The sequence below is a fragment of the Tyto alba genome, unplaced genomic scaffold (genome assembly GCF_018691265.1).
Source record: "Tyto alba isolate M040663 unplaced genomic scaffold, T.alba_DEE_v4.0 Super-Scaffold_13, whole genome shotgun sequence".
In the NCBI taxonomy this organism is placed as follows: domain Eukaryota; kingdom Metazoa; phylum Chordata; class Aves; order Strigiformes; family Tytonidae; genus Tyto; species Tyto alba.
Window position 1 is genome coordinate 47,029,699 of NW_024881275.1, and position 19,713 is coordinate 47,049,411.

General features: G+C 40.8%; 1 protein-coding gene across 11 annotated transcripts in view; it reads left to right on the forward strand.

The window, feature by feature from the left end:
- PCGF3 (polycomb group ring finger 3) overlaps window positions 1–19,713 on the forward strand; it is a 65,871-nt gene that overhangs the window by 18,890 nt on the left and 27,268 nt on the right. For 6 of the 11 annotated variants that reach the window (XM_032981770.2, XM_032981764.2, XM_032981778.2 and 3 more), the window contains 2 exons: window positions 4,850–4,893; window positions 15,888–15,930. The gene's annotated coding sequence lies outside the window, so the exon portion shown is untranslated. Of the gene's footprint in view, window positions 1–4,849; window positions 4,894–10,486; window positions 10,563–15,887; window positions 15,931–19,713 lie in introns of those variants that run through there. The other 5 variants (XM_032981808.2, XM_032981816.2, XM_032981835.2 and 2 more) reach the window with 3 other exon arrangements.

Consider the following 19,713-nt stretch of genomic DNA (forward strand, 5'->3'; position numbering starts at 1 on the left):
CTGACATTGTAGTTAAGTACCACATCTCTAATTTCAGTGATATTGAGTACAAGCAGAGCAATCAAAACCAGTGCAAGACACCAAGTTTTGAAAGTTTGGATGCTTCCAAAACCTTTCTGTCTTGCCCTTTCCCTTCCCTCTGCTTTTCTGCTGATGACTCCTACTCTGCCCACTATGTTACTTTACTCAGACCTTAAAAGGAGTGAGTGAATGGGAAAGCTGCGGTTGAAGATGAGAGAGGATCCTTGTTTCCCTTAGCAGCTAGTGATGCAGGTACAATGAAACTTAAAATTTTCATGCCGTTGCAGTAGGGCCACCTCGTATGCTGTCAGTCTGCAAGTCACCAGTGACACTGCTGTTCATTGCAGATCTTTTGCCAAAGACACCTTTCCTCCAAATAGGAACGTCAGTACTGGTTCTCACGTTTGGAGTTCTGATCTTGGTGGTTGAGGTCTGGTGCTAATAGTGATTCAGTATCTTACCTCTGAAATTTGACTGGCTAGCTAAGTGCCTCTGAGTGACCTATGCAGGTCAAAATTGAAAAGTCGATTAACTGTGTCCTGTTTTAAATTATAGAAATTTACAGTACTAAATGTCCCTGTATTTTTGTGGTAGTATGCTCACAGCCATTTTAAATGACCATTCAAGAAACCTAGCAAAGTTTAATCGATGGGTTTTTTTATTTCTGAGGTTTACAAACTAGCTTTATGATATTAATACATGAGACCAATATATTTTAGGAACCCTGAGTGTAGTATGCTACTTTTGAGATGGCTGCTTTATTTGAGGGAAAAAAACAAACCACCATATAAACACACACCCACACCCTCTGCCAATGTTTTAATACTCTTCAAGGAAAGTATAGGAAATTATTTTCAGCCACTCTTAAAGTACTGAGAATTGGATTAATCTTGTTTTTTACTTTTTTGGCTAGTTACATGAATGCATGATTTTTGTAATTTTTTATTTACATTTTTATATTTTACTTTCCCTCCTCCCACTTTTGTAATATATCAGCAGTCTTTTGGATTAGTTCCAATGACTGCTGAGTATTGATTTTAAGATAACACATCATCATAAAATAAAATCTGTATTGAAATCTAAAAGCTCAAGGTAGATCACTGTAACTGCACTTAAGGCAGATTTTTAAGTTAATACTCTGATTGAAAGAAAACTGAAAGTATCTATAAAAAGATTCTCATATTATGTATTCTTTTATGTTCCTGATCATGTATTATTTCTGATAAGAGATGCCTGCCATCTGTTGCCACTTGAAAAGCCTCCTATTGCTGAATTCTGAGAATGTGATCTCTTCCGTAATTACAGTTGCTAATGTGTCTTGAGTGGATGTAATATATATTTATCCCTTGCGTGACTCTGTAAGAGGAGTGGAGGCAGTGGAAAGAGTGGAGGAGGAAGGATATGGGGAATAACACACTGAAGCTGACAGTTGTGATGGTAGATGAGAAGCAGTGAAGTAAGTAGGCCAGGTTGCATAGCGTGTATATACATTTCCTGTACTTCAAAAATCTGCTGTTCTATTACTTCTTACTCCTATTGCTTCTCTTCCTAAACAGAACCTCTTAAAATGCCAGCTCCAATTTAGTATTGGTGCTTTATGGCAATTTTCAATCATCATTGCTTGAAGTCAGGAAAACCTTACTCTTGTATCTATGCACTGTTTGCTTTCACCTTCAAAGCTGAAGGCAGATAACGCCAAGATCTGTCTCCATCTTGATAGAAGCAGGTTGCTTAATTTCTATGATCTATTGAATTCCCATTTGTATATTTTAAATGAACTTTCATTTTCTTTCCTTATATATACTCCTGCAACAAAGCTCTTTAGCAGGCTTCTACAAGAAAGATCTGAAGATGTTACAGGTAGTGTTTACAAGAGGGGATTAATAATGGATGTACTGCAAATCAAAGCATTGAAGATAAGACATAGTTTGCATTTGTTGATCTGCAGTTGGCATACTGAGAAGGAAAAACATGTATTTATTGTCATCTTTCCGAGTTTGCTGTGACCTTGCTGTATTAAGGGCTCCATTTTGGAGAAACAATAAAAGCATGAAATATTGGCTGGATCACTTAGTTAACTTTGCTAATGTCTCCACCGCCTCCCACTGTCCTATTAAGTAGACCAGGTTCCTGATTACCTACATTAACTGAAACATAAGAGTATTACAGATAATTGGGAATGTTTTTCTGAAGTCCTCCTAAATTTAACTCATAGATAGTTTATGCACGTGTTTTCTTTCCATCGTATATTTTTAGCTTAAAAAACTCTGATTTCTCCTTATCTTATAAGTAGCAGTTATACTGCCCTCTCAGACCAGGATGTGATAGGTGAATATAGGCAAGACAGATGTTTTTTCATTCATGCTCAGTGGTCTCCTAATTGTGATAACCTTTCCTGGTACTTGGTCCAGTTTCATGCCATTCTTCCTTAATGTGTTGAACTAGAATTCAACATTAATTCAGAAGATGTTTCACCATTGGCTTACAGAATTGAACTGACAGCAGACTGTGGCTATTGATATTGACCCATGACACATTCTAGTTTAATATATATCTGGTTATGGCTGCAGGAAAGATTGCTGAAGTTTGAAACTTGTGCTTTGACATGTTTAAAAGGAAGGAACCATATATGGGGAATTTTATATTAAGTTATGGTGACTATGAATTCAGATCTACTATGAATCTAATCAGGCTTGACATTTACCAAAAATGAAATATGAGTATCATTGCAGGGATCATGGCCATCTTCTTTGCAGTGTTATGTTACACTAACGGGTAGACAAAAATGTAGATGAATTTTTAAAGTACAACAAAATACTGCATATTACAACTCTGTAGTCTTTTGCCTTTTTACTGACAAACTAGTATTTATCTTATTTAGCTGATTTTATTAAAGGAATAACATTCAATTATTTACTTGATTTTCAAAGTGTCTTCCTTAATTTGTTGCTTTATAAGCATCTGTTGTCAAGTTAAAAGTTAAAGAAAAGAACTAATTTCCATAATTTGGGTATTTCTATAGCTCTGTGGCTGCAGACACTTTGATAGATCAGTTGTGTGATCATTTTTGGCTAAAATTTAGCAAGCAGGTGGTAGTTGTTCGACTGTTCAGGACACTAATACAGGCAGTTTTAATACAGGCTCCAAATCTAAGCAATGTATAAGAGAAAATATTTAAATAAAACCTTATATTAAAATGTCTTAGTATCTAGCCCTGGCTTTAAACATGTGTCTAATAACTTTGAACTTTTTTTATGATTAGATGCCAAACAGATTGAATGGCTCTGGGTTTTTTTAAAAATGTATTTAACATTTTTATAGTACTTACATTTTGTGAATTTTCTAAGAAAGTTAAGTCCTGTAGCAGCTGGGAGGAGGTGGTGTTTGACGTTCCTCATTCCTCTCTGCAAAGTGAAATGATGGAAAATAAATTATCACAATTTGTGTGAAGAGGTGTAGGACCCAGTTTTGAGTCACTCTGTCTCCAACTGTGTTGATATTTCTCCTGCCTTCTTGAAGTCCTTTTGTTCCTCATTATGTCTTTCACTAATAACATACAACACAGAAATTTTGAACTGTCATCTTTGCTGTTTTGACAACTTACTGCAGAAGATAATTCATTTTGTGTAGACTGAAGCAGGTGTTCCATGGAAAAGTATCAGATAGATCAGTTCTCTTGTTGTACCATAAAAGGTAAGTATGTGAGGGAAATAAAGATTAAATGGGTAGAGGTAATACTACTATGTCCTGATTGTTACTTCTAAGTTATCTCAAACATTTGTGTTACTTTTTACATGTAATTTATGAACAGTGGTGTCTTTTACTTTGCATTGAAATGAGTAAGACTCGTGGAAAAGTAAATGAGGTTTGCTTTGGGGTTGGACACCCTAGTGCAACAACTAGTACTTGTGTGACTGCAGCCCAAGTAGTTTCTCTTTAACCTGTGAGTCAAGTCTCCTCAAGAAAGAGCAAAGTACTATTGAGCAAAAAAGATCAAAGAAATGAGTAATACATGGTCATTTTCAGAGAATATTTTGATGAAAGTGATGTGACATTAGAGTTGTCTTTGTTTTTTATTACCTGATGACTGACATTACCATTAATGATGATCTAAATTCTCTAAAATAACATGACAGACTTTATTTCAAAAAACTTGGCTGAAGGTCACATTATTCATACTTTGCTTGACTTGTCTAGTCACGTCTTTGACTTTTGAACACGAATAAATTGTTAAAAACTTAAGAGTAATGTATAGTGATTAGTGAATACTAGGTATTTCTGACTTAAAAATCTGATTAGCATAAAGCCCATCACTAAAGCAGTTTCTTGGGGAATAATACTGAAGACTGAATTATACTCACTAGGTACAGGCAATTTTATTGCAGAAATACTCAGGCAGAGCTTATTTTGGTTACCAGTTGATTGCAAAGAGGAAGAGAAAAAATATCTCACTCATTTGTCTAGTTATAGAACCACGACTAGAGACTTAAAAAAAAAAAAACAACCAAAAAAACAAAAACAAACAAAAAAATCACCCAAAACAATCCTTCCAGTTACCAACTCACAAAGTCAGTTTAAAACTGGGATCATGAGCTTTGGGGTTTTGGATTTTTTTGTTGTTTGTTTTGGTTTTTTTGGTGTGGTTTCTGTTTTGTTTTTTGTTTGTTTTTTGTTTGTTTGTTTGTTTGTTTGCTTGTTTGTTTTTTGGGGTGTGTGTGGGTTTTTTGTTGTTTCTGTTTGGGTGTGGGTTTTAGTTTTTTTGGTTTTTTTTTAATTTTCTTCAGTATTCTTGTGGGGATAGTAATACTTTTGTATTAAAAATTTTTAGATGTCTGTCTTGAAGAGGCTTTTACTTCTTGTCCACAAAATAAGGTAGGTTTATTTATTGTTGTTGTTCTTTTTTGCTAGTTCTTCAAAACAGTGCTTAAAACAAATAGACTTTGACTCGGGGAATATTTCAGAGATAAAAATCTAATAGCAGCCTAGAGCTTCAGGTACTGTTCCAGTTGTCCTTCTCTTTTCATCTTCCCTTTTGCTTAGTTGTATGACTCTGGCTTTGTAAATGTCTTTTGTAGGCAAAGTATTGATGCCAGAAGCAGTACCTCTGACACAAACCTCCAATAATTTCAGATGCTGGGAAGAAATCATTAACTTGCCTGCATCTTATAAAGTTATACCTTCTAAAGAAAGCTCCTGATTCATTAGGGAACAGTGAAATGTCCCAGCACCCCCACTCCTTCCTCCTCCTCTCCCCAAAAAGCCCCATAATATTGGGCTATGTAAACACAAAATTTGCTTACTTTAGGAAGGCATGGTGACTTTCTAATCCCTTCATGAAAGGTAAGTACATTCTGATAATATAACTTTCATATAGTCCTTGTAATATCCTAGTTTTTATCTCGATTGACTAACCTCATCTTCTGTGACAAGGTGACCCGCTTAGTGGATCAGGGAAAGGCTGTGGATGTTGTCTGCCTAGACTCTAATAAAGCCTTTGATACTGTTTTCCACCGCATTCTCATGGAGAAATGGGCTCATGGCTTGGATGGGCATACTCTTTGCTGGTTAAAAAACTGGCTAGGTCACTGAGCTCAAAGAGTTGCGGTGAATGGAGTTAAATTCAATTGGTGTCAGGTCATGAGTTCCCCAGGGCTCAGTACGGGGGTCAGTTCTGTTTAATATATTCATCAGTGATCTGGATGGGGTGATCAAGTGCACCCTCAGTCAGTTTGCAGAAAACCCCAAGTTGGGTGGGAGTCTTGATCTGCTTGAGATTCCACGCTACAGAGGGATCTGGACAGGCTGGATTGATGGGCCAAGGCCAACTGAATGACATTCAACAAGTCTAAGTGCTGGATCCTGCACTTGTGTCCTAACAAACGCATGCAACACTACAGACTTGGGGAAGAGTGGTTGGAAAGGTGCCTGATGGAAAGGGACCTGAGAGTGGTGATCAACAGCTGGCTGAATATGAGCCAGCAGTATGCCCAGGTGGCCAAGAAGGCCAACAGCATCCTGGCTTGCATCAGAAATTGTGTGGCCAGCAGGACTAGGGAAGTGATTGTCACGCTGTACTTGGCACGGGTGAGGCCACGCCTTGAATAGTATGTTCAGCTTTGGGCCCCGCACTACAAGACAGACACTGAAGTGCTGGAGCATGTCCAAAGAAGGGAAACAGAGCTGTTGAAAGGGCTAGTGCACAAGTATTACAAGGAGTGGCTGCGGTAATTGGAGTTGTTTAGCATGGAGAAAAGGAGAGTCAGGGGAGACCTTACTGTTCTCTACAAATACCTGAAAGGAGTTGTGTGGTGGATGTCGGTCTCTTTTCTGAAATAATAAGTGATAGGACAAGGGGAAATGGCCTTAATTTGCACCAGGAAAGGTTTAGACTGGATATTAGGAAAAATTCCTTCACCAGAAGGGTTGTCAAGCACTGGAACAGACTGCCCATGGAAGTGGTTGAGTCACCATCCCTGAAGGTATTTAAAAGATGTGTAGATGTGGCACTTAGGGACATCGTTTAGTGGTGGACTTGGCATTGTTAGGTTAACGGTTGGACTCCATGATCTTAAAGGTCCTTTTCAGCTTAAATGATTCTGTGATCTTTAGTGAAATTAACTTAATCCTGTGTTTTGAAACAGTGATTATGAAGGAACTGAGAATGGGTTGTAACTGGCTGGAAACTCAAATAGTGGAGAATGTTACACTGGTTATAAGAGTCAGGCTGTTAACCCACACTTAGTTGTGGCAGGCAGGTAAGTCCTTAAAAGAAACATTGGGGTAGTAACTTACCTTATTAACTATGTGCACTCTGTGGCTTACCTGAATAATTATGTGACTTATTGGAAAGGTTAGGTGGTTAAACCCATTTTTCTAGTGGTAGACGTAGCTCATATTTTAGATGTAGTAGTAAATTAAGGCTCTTTAGAGTAAATGTCATATTTTAAGATAACATGAGCTTTGAGAGGCTATATTCTTCCCACATGTTTCCAGTTTCCAGAACACAGAGTAAAAGATACCACAGCTGAGTTATTCTTTGGAGGTTTACCCTGTGTTTAAGTAGATTTGGTAGGCTGTTCTGGATTTGGAAAAGGAGGGAAAGTGTTTGGTCTAGCTTTAAAGGAATTTAAAAAATAGATACGATGATGTCTTGGGTTTGAGTTAGTGGTGGGTTTTTTTGATAGCAGGGGAGGGGGCTATAGGGGTTTACACCTCTGAGAAGCTTGTTGAAGCTCCCCCAGCTCCAAGTCAACTCCACCTCTGCACCAAAATTGAGCCAATCAGCTGTGTGAACACCAAGGTCAGGGGAGGAACGGAGGAAGAAAGGAGAGGGGAGGTGTGCTGGAGCAGAGACCCCCATATATCCTCTGGTGAGACAGCAGGGTGGATACCCCGTGCCATCCATGAAGATCTATGGTGGAGCAGACGTTGATTTATGGCATGTGTTTTGTTTTGTATGGATGATCAAGGTGTCTGTACCCGAAGAAGGCTGGAGTCTTGTGGGAAAAGGTAGCCCCGCTGTTGTAGTTTAGCGCTGGGAGGATTGCAGCATGCTGGGGTGTCCTACGCCAGAGCAGCTCGGGAAGGGCTGCAGCCCATGGGAGGGAATCCAGTTGGAGAAAGTTGGTGCCCCACACTGGAACAGTGTAAGGAAATGCAGCCCATGGGAGGGACTCATGTCAGAGAAAGTTTGTGGAGGACTGTCTCCTGTGAGAGGGGGGACCATGCTGGAACAGGGGGAAGAAGTTCTAGAAGCTCCCCCCCGCTCCCCCCCAAGATGGAAGAAGCAGCAGCACTGACAGCACCCCCAATTCCCTGTCCCCTGCACCACTGAGGGAGGAGGTAGAGATATCGGGAGCAGAACTGAGCCCGGGAAGAAGGGAGGGGTGGGGGGTAGGTGTTTTCAAGATGTGGCAATGCTTCTCACTGTTCTGCTCTGTTAAGTGTTGTTAGTATCTGTCATAAGTCTCTGTTCTTTTTTTGTTCCCCTAAGGAGTCTGCCTTTTACTTGTGTCCATAATGGGTGATCTGCCCCTCCTGGTCCTATCTTGAATCTCAGACCTGGCTCATTTGTCCCTTCTCATTGTGGGGAGAGAGGGGGTATGTGAGCGGCCGTGTGGTGCTCGGTTGCCCTATAAGCTGATACCACCACAGATGACTTCCAGGCTTGATGACTATTGTATTTTTTTTTTTTTATTTGGGACAAATAAACTGCAAATACAAAACTGTAAACTTCACAGAATGCTTGTTTAGCAGATTGTCCCTTGGATTTCCTTAGGGATCATCTGTACCATCTTAGACCTGGGTACATGAAAATAAAGTTGCATCATGCATATCTATTTCTCTTACTTTCTGAACTGTAGCTGAAGTATGTATCTAATTGTCAGCAATTTACTTTGGTTTGGCTTTCATGTGCTCCACAAGCATTGCTGTGAGAGTCTAAAGAGAGATAACTATTTCTAAGCATGCAGTGAAATGCTCTATTTTGATAGTCTTATAGAGAGAAAATAATACTTGATTATTGGTCATCTGAGAAATAACTTCTTGAAAGAATTGTTCCTGATGAAGATCCAGCCTGTGTTCTGCACCCCTTGTCTAAGTATTTCCTTTTTGCAGGGCTGAAGAACAGCTCACATTTACTTTGCTTAGAATCATAGAATGGTTTGTGTTGGAAGGGACCTTAAAGGTCATTTAGTCTAACCCCCTGCCATGGGCACATCTTTCACTAGATGGTGTTGCTTAGAGCCCCTGACCCTGGACAATTCCAGAGCTGGGACATCCACAACTTCTCTGGGCAACCTGTTCCAGTGTCTCACTACCCTCAGTGGTAAAAACTTTTTTCCATATATTTAATCTAAAGCTACCCTCTTTCAATTTAAAATCATTGCCTCTTGTCGTGTCATTATGGGCCCTGGTAACAAATCTCTGTCCATCGTTCTCATAAGCCCCGTTTCAGTACTGAAAGGCTACAATAAGATCTACTCAGAGCCCTCTCTTCACGCTGAACAGCCACAACTCTCAGCCTTTCTTCATGGGAGAGGTGTTCTGTCCCTCTGATCACTTTTGTGGTCCTCCTCTGGAGCTGCTGTAATGGGCCCGTGTCTTTCTTATATGGAAGGACACAGAGCTGTACTCTGAACATACTCCGGGTGGGATGTCGTGCGAGCAGAGTAGAGGGGGAGAATTGCCTCCCTTGATCTGCTGGACTGTTGTGGTTTAGGCCTGATTGGCAGCCAATCACAATGCAGCACCTCTCTCTCCCTTCCCTTCCGGCAATGAGAAGGGACAGAGAGCCAGGCTTGGGGTTTAAGATAGGACTGGGATGGGGGAAAATCCCCCTTTTATGATCACGAGCAAAAGGCAGACTCGTTAGGGGAAGGAAAAAAAAACCCATACATTTATTACAGACACTAACAACACATAACAGAGTAGGACAGTGAGAAGCATTGCCACATCTTGAGAACACCTTCCCCCCACCCCTCCCTTCTTCCTGGGCTCAGCTCTGCTCCCGATATCTCTACCTCCTCCCCCAGTGGCACAGGGGCAGGGAATGGGGGGTGCAGTCAGCGCTGCCACTTCCTTCATGTTCGGTGAGGGGAGTGTCCGAAACTTGTTCCTCCTGCTCCATCGTGGTCCCCCTCTCACAGGAGACAGTCCTCCACAAACTTTCTCCGACTTGAATTCCTCCCATGGGCTGCAGCGTTCCCCACACTTCCCCGTCATGGGTCACTAACTTCCTCCGACTGGATTCTCTCCCACGGCTGCAGCCTTTCCCGAGCTGCTCCGGCGTGGGACACCCCTGCATGCTGCAATCCTCCCAGCACTGAATTACAGCAGCGGGGCTACCTTTTCCCATGAGACCCCGGCCTTCTTCGGGCACAGAACTTTGATCAGCTGAGCAGGAGCAACAGGCCATAAATCAATGTCTGCTCCACCATAGATCTTCATGGGTGGCAGGGGGGGGCCGCCCTGCCGTCTCACTACAGGATACAGGGGGGTCTCTGCTCCGGCACACCTCCCCCCTCCTTTCTTCCTCCGTTCCTCCACTGACCTTGGTGTTCATGCAGCTGCAGCAGCTCCTCCTCACAAGTCCGACTGCTCGTCACCACGTCCCTTCTTAAATACGTTATCGCAGAGGCGCAGCCGATTGGCTCAATTTCCCAAACAGAGGTGGAGCTGACATGGAGCTGGGGGAGCTTTGAGAAGCTTCTCACAGGGGGCCGCCCCGATAGCCCCCTCCCCTGTCACCAAAAATCTCCACCACTCACTCAACCCAGGACATGGACGTGCTTCTTTTGATGCAGCCCAGGATACAATTGACTTTCTGGGCTGCAAGTGTACATTGCTGGCTCATGTTCAATTTTTTGCTCACCAGTATCACCAACTCTTTCTCTGCAGGGCTGCTCTTAATCCCTTCATCCCCTTGCTTGCATTGATACCGGGGATTGCCCCAACTCAGGTGCAGGATCTTGGACTGGACCTTGTTGAACTTCTTGAGGTTTACATTGGCCCACTCCTTAAATCCATCAAGTTTACTCTGGGTGAGATCCCTTCCCTTACCTTCTTAAATTCCTTTCTAACTCCTTGGGTGAAGGGTGCTGTTCTGTGTGCAGGTGTGTCTGTGGGGGCCTGAGTGCCAGTAACTGCAAGTCAAAGCATGAATCGGAGGACCCAGGGCGCCAGCTACTGGAAAGACCAACACAAGGTGACTTAAGTGCCAGCAAAAGGAGTGGGGCCTCAAGGTTACTGGGGCCTGTTCATCCATGGTGCCAGGAGCTGGATCAAGTGAGGGTCTGGACACCACAGCTGGAGTGGGACTGCAGGCCAGAGGGACTATGTGCTTGACTGCCAGCAGCTAGAGGAGTGAGCAAAACCGGGCAGTGGGGTAGGACCAGAAATCAGAAGCCCATGTCTCTATAGTGCCAACAATTACAGTGAGTGTTAGTGAAGAGCAAGCCAGACTAGCCTGTGTGTAGGTGAAGTGGCCTGGCATGTGTGCCTCTCTTAGGGAGAGACCAGAAGGGGAGCTCACTGTTGGGTGACTGAGTCCAGCTGGCTGCCAAGACACTGTGGGATCTGGGGATTCTGTAAGGGTGAGGCTGCTGATGAATGTGTGGCTCTAAGGGCAAGACCACAGTGGTTTGTCTATGGGGAGAGCAGTGGACTCTCAACCCCTTGTATGTATGTGTGCCTTTGAGACTGTGAGACCATGGTGGGAGGTGGAGCAGGGAACTACTAGAGGGAGCAGGAGAGTACCAGTGAGCTTTGTGTATGCATGTGTGTGCCAGTAACCAGACACCAGTCTGTTCCAGTAACTGGAGTGGGGCAGTGGCCTCGAAGGCATGTATGTTCAGGTGACAGCAACTGTGGAGACTGGGATCCAGCGGACAGCTACTGGGCAGACTTGAGCTCTGACTCCAGCTGCTTGGGGAGATCCACCTTGTACATATGTGTATATATTCTCACTAGTGGACCTCCATTCTACTCAGCCAGAGTGGGAAACAGGGTTAGGCTGCTGGTGCTTTTTGTGTTCATATGCATGTTGTGTGTGCCTCTCTTGGTTGATCTGTTGTCACTGGCTATGGTGTATATGTGTTGTAGATGTGTGCTCTGTGTGTGTGTGTGTGCGCCTACTGGGAATATGTGCTCAGCCTCTCAACCTGTTGTATCTGGTGGCTTGGAGCTGCTGCAGGATCATCTCAGGCTGCCAGGTGCAGCCTGATTTTCCCTTAAGTCTCCTTTGGTGCTCTGCCTTTCACCTCCAGAGTGCTTACCAGTGGAGAAATCAATCATTACTGTTGAATTTTTTCAGAGGAAAAGAACAGATACTCTAAGTAGGCTGGAAAGCAAATAGTTTTCCTTGCAAGAGTATTGTAATAGAGTATGGCACTCATTCCTATAAGTAATATGAGATGATTTTAAATCTTTCTTTGGGACCAATTGTATATCAGTTTTTATATCAGTTTTTAGTAGTGTTTTAGCCATGCAACAGTGAGGCAAATACTCAAAAAAAGTGGGAAAAAAAAAAAAGTATAATATTCTTGCCGGCCTCCTCTATTTTCTCTGAGATGATGAAAAATTAATACCTTAGTTTCCACTGGAACTGGAGAAACCTGACCTGTCAGTGAGTGTGTATGTGATGTGATCTCTGCAGATTGTTGAGCACACCCATGAAATAGGCACAGAACTGAAAAGCAGTATTCCACTCAACAGAAGATAAACTTAACATCAAAACTGCCTGAACAAATGCATCAGGAAGCATAGTAGTCTCTGTATTGTGGGGGTAGTTCTGGTTTCACAAGAACGTCAAAATACTATGTACCGATTCACATTAACTGCATGCTGTGTTTGTGCTTAGTAGATCTTTGTTTTAAGAAGACAGAGACAACAAATGTGTAAAGGTTTTTATTTTCCTTTTCTGTTTATGGGGTGGGGTGTGTCCTTCTTTTTCTGTGTTACTAAGATGTATACCTGCTGTATTGAAGTTAAGCCACTGGTGCCATCTGGTGGTGTTAATAACTTCCCAGAAATGGGGGAAGACAATTTGTGAGACGTTCTACTGAGATGAGAAATTGCTGGCATGATACTAAAAAGTGGACACGGATACATTTGCTGCCTTAACATATAATTATGTGGTTGAAGTAAGTCATAAAAGGCTGCATGTGGGCTGTTAATCATAAATTGGCTTGCTAAAGCAAATTTAAATCTTTAGCTTATCTCTGCTCAACAAAAAGGTTTTTGTTTCTAGCAGTTTCTCTTATTAAAGTGCTTTACAAATACAACATGAAGAATTTTTTGAAGCTTGTAATACTTTAAATTCAATTTGGTAGTTTTCTTCTGTTATTGCATTTTGCTAAACCCAGCACAACCTTCTCACTGATAGTATGTTTGAAGTTACTGTTCTCTTTTTTTAAATGGCCGACACATTAAATTCGAAAGTAAAAATTCAGCAACATAAAACTGACAACAGTTGAAATAAACAACTTTAATATCTGAACCCACAGCAACTACAGTTATTGTTTTCTTTATCCTTCCATCTCTCCTACATCTTAAGTTGTTTACCAGAAGTAGTATCCTCATGATTCTCTAAAGTACTGTATAGGCTGTATTGACCTTGTTAGCAGTGAAAGTAGGACTATGACTTCTCTGTTCTCTTGAAATAAATTTCTGACTCATAACTATGTTGTTCTTTGATGGAAAGATTTGCAGAAGTGCAAGGTACTTAGTATTAAGCTGGTGGCATTTTTAATTAATTTCACTTAGACCTAATTATTTTGATCTGTTGCAAGTCAGTATTATTTTAATAAGTTACTGCTAAATAAATTAGTTATGGAACAGAGGTCTGTCAGTTCAGCCATTAACAACATACATCTTTCTATTGCAGTTGATTACACCAGGCTATTTTTATGTTTTAATCCAGCTAGTTGAAGAGGCACAGATTCTGTGCTTGTATGTCTTCATAATCTGACCTGATGACCGTGCAACACTGCCTTCAGTTGAAATGTGCTGAAAGTGTGAATTAGACTTCCCTTTTAACCAGGCATTAGTTCTCTAGTTACATGGTTATGTTCAGAATGTCAGGAGCCTTTTTTGGATCCTATCTCGATGGAATAAGGTGTTTGCAGGCCTGTGCAGCTAATGTAGATTGTTATTAGATGGAAGCAGATGTTAAAGTTGAAAATATTTAATAATCTTTAGGAATTTAATATTACTATTTAAATTAATATTTAAATAGTTAATTTATCAATATTTATAGTATGTCTTTGAGAATAATTAAACTGGTTGCCATAGCAAGGACTGCCTTTTTTTCTATAGTTTAAATCAGCTTGTTGTAGACCTAGGTTTGTCTTGGTTTCATCTGCGTGCAGCTACTAACAAGTGTGTGAGGCTTATGCCTGGCATAAGCCAGACCATCATAAACATCAGGTTTGAAAATTTTCTTTCTCACATTAAGTTTTGGGTTTGAACAAAGTTCCACTGTTGTAATGTTTTATTCTTAAAGCTGTGACTTTAATGTCACTGTCCTCGTGAACTGAGGCATACCTACTGCTTCTATTACTGTTGTCATTCAGTTTTCAGTGCTGTATGACCTTAGTAGCTTCCAGTAATTATTCAGCAAAATTACTAGCATCTGCCACATAGTTTTTTGCTCAGGGTCCTTCCACAGTGAGCACTATACTCCTGTTTTTCAATGAAGTAACATTATTACACTTTATTTCAGCAAAAGAAAAACATGTGTGCTTATCCTTTTGAAATACAGCAGGGTTGTAATGGTTTGTAAATCTTTACATGCATTCACTACAGTTCTGGATTTGTACCTGGTATGAGTAATTTACTGTTTCACTTTACAAAGCTAGGTGGTACAAATGAGAATTACAGTTTGATAATCTGCCAGGTTATGAAGAGCAATCATAACAGTTGAACAGTCTTTTAAAGAAAAATCCATTTTGGAATATTAGTACTCGCTTCTGACTTCTTAGTGTGCAGAATCAGTAGACCAAGCCACTTGCCTGGTCTCCAACAACCATCCAGGTAGAACATAAAGAATGTGATGGTGATTTAGGACTGATATAGTTGTTGGCTTTTTCCTTCCATGTTGAGTGCCGCTTTCTTCTTCTAGCTGAACAAAAGTGTTACCTTGTCCGCTTCCAATAGCAGTGAGGGAAGATGTGTGACAATTCCTTTTGAAAGGCTGTTATTCAGAAGTTAATGTTGTGATGTGCTCTTGGAGTGGTGATAAGCCGCTGAAATAGATCTTTTTTTGTGAGAAATGCCTTCTGTAGTTTCTTCTGTCCATATGAGGGCCTCCATGAGGACTTTTTTTGTGGATTCCAACAAAAGAGCATCTTGTACTTCTCTGAATTGCTTTCAGTTAATAGTTTTTTGGGTTTTTTTTTTTGTTTGTTTTTTTTTGTTTGTTTGTTTTTTGTTTTTTTGTTTGTTTGTTTCTTTTGTTTTGTTTTGTTTTTTTTCCAAATGCAGAGGAGTTCACAGTGGAATTGCTAAGAGATTTTTATTTGCATTGTGCTGAACTGTTCTCACCTAGTGCTATCATTAATATCTTGTTGTATTATTGTCCTTATAATTCCCTTAGCAACAGAACAGTAAAATCAGTAACTACAGGCTATGCCTTTGATTTTTCAGAACAGGAAGGTGGAAGTAGTAGGACTTTTTACTCTCTGTAACATCTGAGTATTTCCTGTGTGAATCAGCTTAATAAGAAAAATTGCCTTCTGTCAACCTGTTTGTGAGAGATTATCCTCTGGCTAAAGGTGATGCAGAGGTCTTTTTTTTTTTTTAAATACAGTTTTATTTTGGAAAAATATATAGAGATTCTACAAATATGAATTATTTATTTGAATGAAAGTATTTTTTGAAACCTAAGATACAAAGAGCAGATTACTTACAAATATAACTTGAAAACAGAATAATATTCAGCTGACCACGGATCTGCAATCCAAAATCTTTTACAGACTGATCAGTAGTTAGTCCATAGGTTGCGGTTCAAGGTTTCTGCTTATTTATTCGGTCATTTTCCCTGTCATTTATGAAGACAATTAACTTATTTTCATTTTGCCATCACATGATGACAGGACTACTTGGATTTTTGAGTAATTTTCATTGTCTGTGTGTGTCCTTTCATAGGACTGTTTTACATTCTCTCCCCCCCCGAAGATCTAATTCTGACAGTCTTTCCCGCTGTTCTTTTTCTTACTCAGAAGTGCACCTGCCCTGCTGTTACCTTAAAATCATATAGATCCTTTGATAGTTTTAGGTGAACTTAGTGAGCTAAGTATTTCTTTGTGGCAGCTGGGTTTTGAGGAATGTTGGATGTTAATTTTCAGACTATTTTTCTGTCTTTTCAGGTCTCTGGATGGCAGACTCTGAAAAGGAATGCTGTTTTAAGAGGTATGCCTCATGTAGGCCAAAATAGTCCTGACTAGTGGATGTATAAGTTATAAATCAATACTTTTAAGGAGTCCATCTGCTGGCCGTCTCTGTAAACTTGCATGAATAATAGTTTTCAGTACTGAAGTCTTTCTGAAAGGTGAAAGCTTGCACAGAGACATTCAGGCTTGTTTTATTGGTGACCCAGTTTTAGTTGAGATATCTATAATACCTACTTTTTTGCTTGATCATCTTAATAGAACACTGCTTTAGTGGATGAAGCATAACATGAACAAAAGCAGAGGACTATCTGACATGTGCATATTCCCCTGCCAACATCTCCTGACTGTGTGTGGGGTTTTGTTTGTTTGCTTGGTTTTTATTTGGGAATATAGTCCAGTTGCCTATGTAATTGCCTTCACTCACTTCCTCCTGGTGTGATGTAAGACTTACCAGACAGTGAGAGGCTGACATTATGCCATCAGTGTGGTGTAAAACAATGTCAGTTGGAACCAAGATGAAGAAATACTAATGTCTTTGCAAGTGACCATTTTTGCATATTAGCTGGATGTTTGGAACATTTTGTGTGTGTGTGTGTGTGTGTGTTTGGGGTTTCATGTTCCAGCACTTAAGGAGACAGTCTCTTCTCTCTCCACTGTTGGTATGTTGTTTCTGAATAATTAATTGCTTTACAGCTGTTAGGAAAACGGTCTCTTCTAAATTGAATTGAATAGCTCTTCTGTTATGTCTCCCATCCTTTTCAGGATTCATAAGTGGCAGATTTTAGGAAAGTCGATTTTGTTTGTCTTTCTAAGAGAAACATTGGTCTAACTCAGTGTTCTCAGGGCTCTCATTGTTTTAATTGTTTTTTTAAACAGAACCTCTTAATTCCTTTTTAGGCTTGATTCAGATCCCTGAAACTTTAGGTTTTCCATTTCTCTAAATCAGTAAAGTGCCAATTTGTTTGTTCTGATTAAAAAATAATTCCCACTGTGAAATTCTAACAACTTGGGTTAAACATGGCTTTCCAGTTATTGACGGGGATTCTGGTGTTGCTGTTTTTTATGCTGTGTTTACAAAGACCGTAAAGAAAATGATGCTAAGAGTAAGGGAAGATATTGCTATTTTCAACACTCCTGTGGACAGAAATAAAGAAGATGGTGCTGCAGTGTTCTTGGAGGGGCACACTCATAGGATGAGAGTCATTGCACACATGTTGCAACACGGGACATTCCTACGAGGCAATGTGAGCACTTTTTTGCCAGTGAGGGTTGTCAGACCGTGGAACAGATTGCCTAGAGAGGCTGTGGATTCTCCATTCTTTAAGCTTTTCTGAATGTAGCAGGAATAGGTGCACAGCAACTCAATTTAAGTGGGCCTACTTTGGGTGTAAGGTTGGTTGAGAATAGTTTGGAGATTATTTCCAATCTACATTATTCAATAATATCCAGTAAATCTATGTTACATTTTGAGGGGTCACTTTTTTTATATTTTACATTTCCTGTAAAATCAGATGAGGCTCAGGTTGGCGTGTTCTGTTGTGTTTTTGTTTTTGTTTTTTTTTTTTTTTTTTTTGTTTTGTTTTTTTTTAACAATAGAAGCATACATAGTTGAGAAGTGTTTTGTGATAGATCTGAGGAGTTAGAGTCACTTCTTCCTATTTCAGAAGCATGGCTTTGAGGGAGAATTGTGCTTTGGCTCTAGTGTTCACTTGTTGGTTAGGTAAAGTGTGAGAAACTTGAATTTTTTATCAAATGTCACTGTTCAATCAGTGGATTGAGAGTCTACAATTCTTACAGTTTATTTGATCTTGCTTGCTGTAGTAGGTTGCTATTTAATCCGGTAACTCAGTGTAGAAAAACTAATGAACCACTGTGTCCCACAGTAGTTGCCTTGCTTGGCTTTGGCTTTCTAAAAACTAAATTAAGGTATATTTCTGATGTATGCTAACTGCCATAGAGATTTTATGGGAACCTAAGGTTTGCAGTGTTCAACTGTGAAAAAGGGGCTATTAGGTTCAGAAAATGACATTGTAAATGTTTAGATTCTGCTCTGTCCTTTGAGATTGCTTGCTTTTATACAGAATGATAACTTTCTTTGAGACTTCAGCTTCTGAACTTGACTGCAGTTCTGTGAAAGATTCAGAAGGTCTTGGGCATGCATCTTCTACGTGGTGACTGGTTACATTACAAATAAGGCAAATACAAATAGTCTCAGTTTATTGTAGAACTTTGGTTTTCATACTAACTCCTGCACAGTCTAGTGAGTTTATATAGTCACTGTTACAAAGAAGTGTTAATTTGCGGATACGTTTTTGTTTTGGTTTGCTTTTTTTAAATTTAATTTTTTATTTTTTTTTTTTTTTTTTTTTTTTTTTATGCCTGGATGGTGTTTTGGAACATTAAACTTATTGTCCCCTCCTAATATTACTTCGAGCTGGTGTGTGTGACTTTAACCTTAACATGATTATGCCATTTTCTTTTTAAAGTAATCAAGTTTAGATGTTGAGCTCATGGTGATTTCATTGAGTTGACGTCTATGTGATTATGACTGGATAACAGTTGCTTAAAATACTCAATAAGCAGTTTGAGAGCAGTCAAAACAGTAAGAAATTCAGCTTGCCTATCACATGGCTTGGGGAAGGTAGTGTAATAGTGTAGTAAACTCTTAGGATTGTAGAATAATTCAGGTTGGAAAAGATATCACGTGATCTTGTAATGCAGCTGCTCAAAGCACAGTAAGCTATGAGGTCAGACAAGGTTGCTCAGTGCTTTATCCAGCTGTCTGAATGTTTCCATGCTCTTAAACTGTAAGCTTGTGTTGTGGTTTGACCTTGGTTGGCAGCCATACATCACGCAGCCACTCACTCCCCGTTCTGTTCCGGAAATGAGAAGGGACAAATGAGCCAGGCTTGGGATTCAAGATAGGACTGGGAGGGGCAGATCACCCATTATGGACACGAGCAAAAGGCAGACTTGTTAGGGGAACAAAAAAAAGAACAGAGATTTATGACATACTAACAACACTTAACAGAACAGGACAGTGAGAAGCATTGCCACATCTTGAAAACACCTACACCCCACCCCTCCCTTCTTCCTGGGCTCAGCTCTGCTCCCGATATCTCTACCTCCTCCTTGCAGTGGCACAGGGTCAGGGAATGGGGGGTGCAGTCAGTGCTGCCACTTATTCCATCTTGGGGGGGGGAGTGGGGGGAGGGAAGGGGGACAGCTTCTGGAACTTCTTCCCCCTGCTCCACCATGATTCCCCTCTCACAGGAGACAGTCCTCCACAAACTTTCTCCAACATGAGTCCCTCCCATTGGTTGCAGCATTTCCTTACACTGTTCGAGCGTGGGGCACCAACTTTCTCCAACTGGAGTCCCTCCCATGGGCTGCAGCCCTTCCTGAGCTGCTCCAGTGTGGGACACCCCGGCATGCTGCAATCCTCCCAGCGCTGAACTACAACAGTGGGGCTACCTTTTCCCACAAGACTCGAGCCTTCTTCAGGCACAGCACCTTGATCAGCCATGCGAAATGGAACACATGCCATAAATCAACGTCTGCTCCACCATAGATCTTCATGGATGGCACGGGGTATCCACCCTGCTGTCTCACCAGAGGATACAGGGGGGTCTCTGCTCCGGCACACCTCCCCCCTCCTTTCTTCCTCTGTTCCTCCACTGACCTTGGTGTTCACGCAGCTGCCGCAACTCCTCCTCACAAGTCCCACTGCTCATCACCATGTGCCTTCTTAAATACGTTATCGCAGAGGTGCAGCTGATTGGCTCAGTTTTGGTGCAGGGGT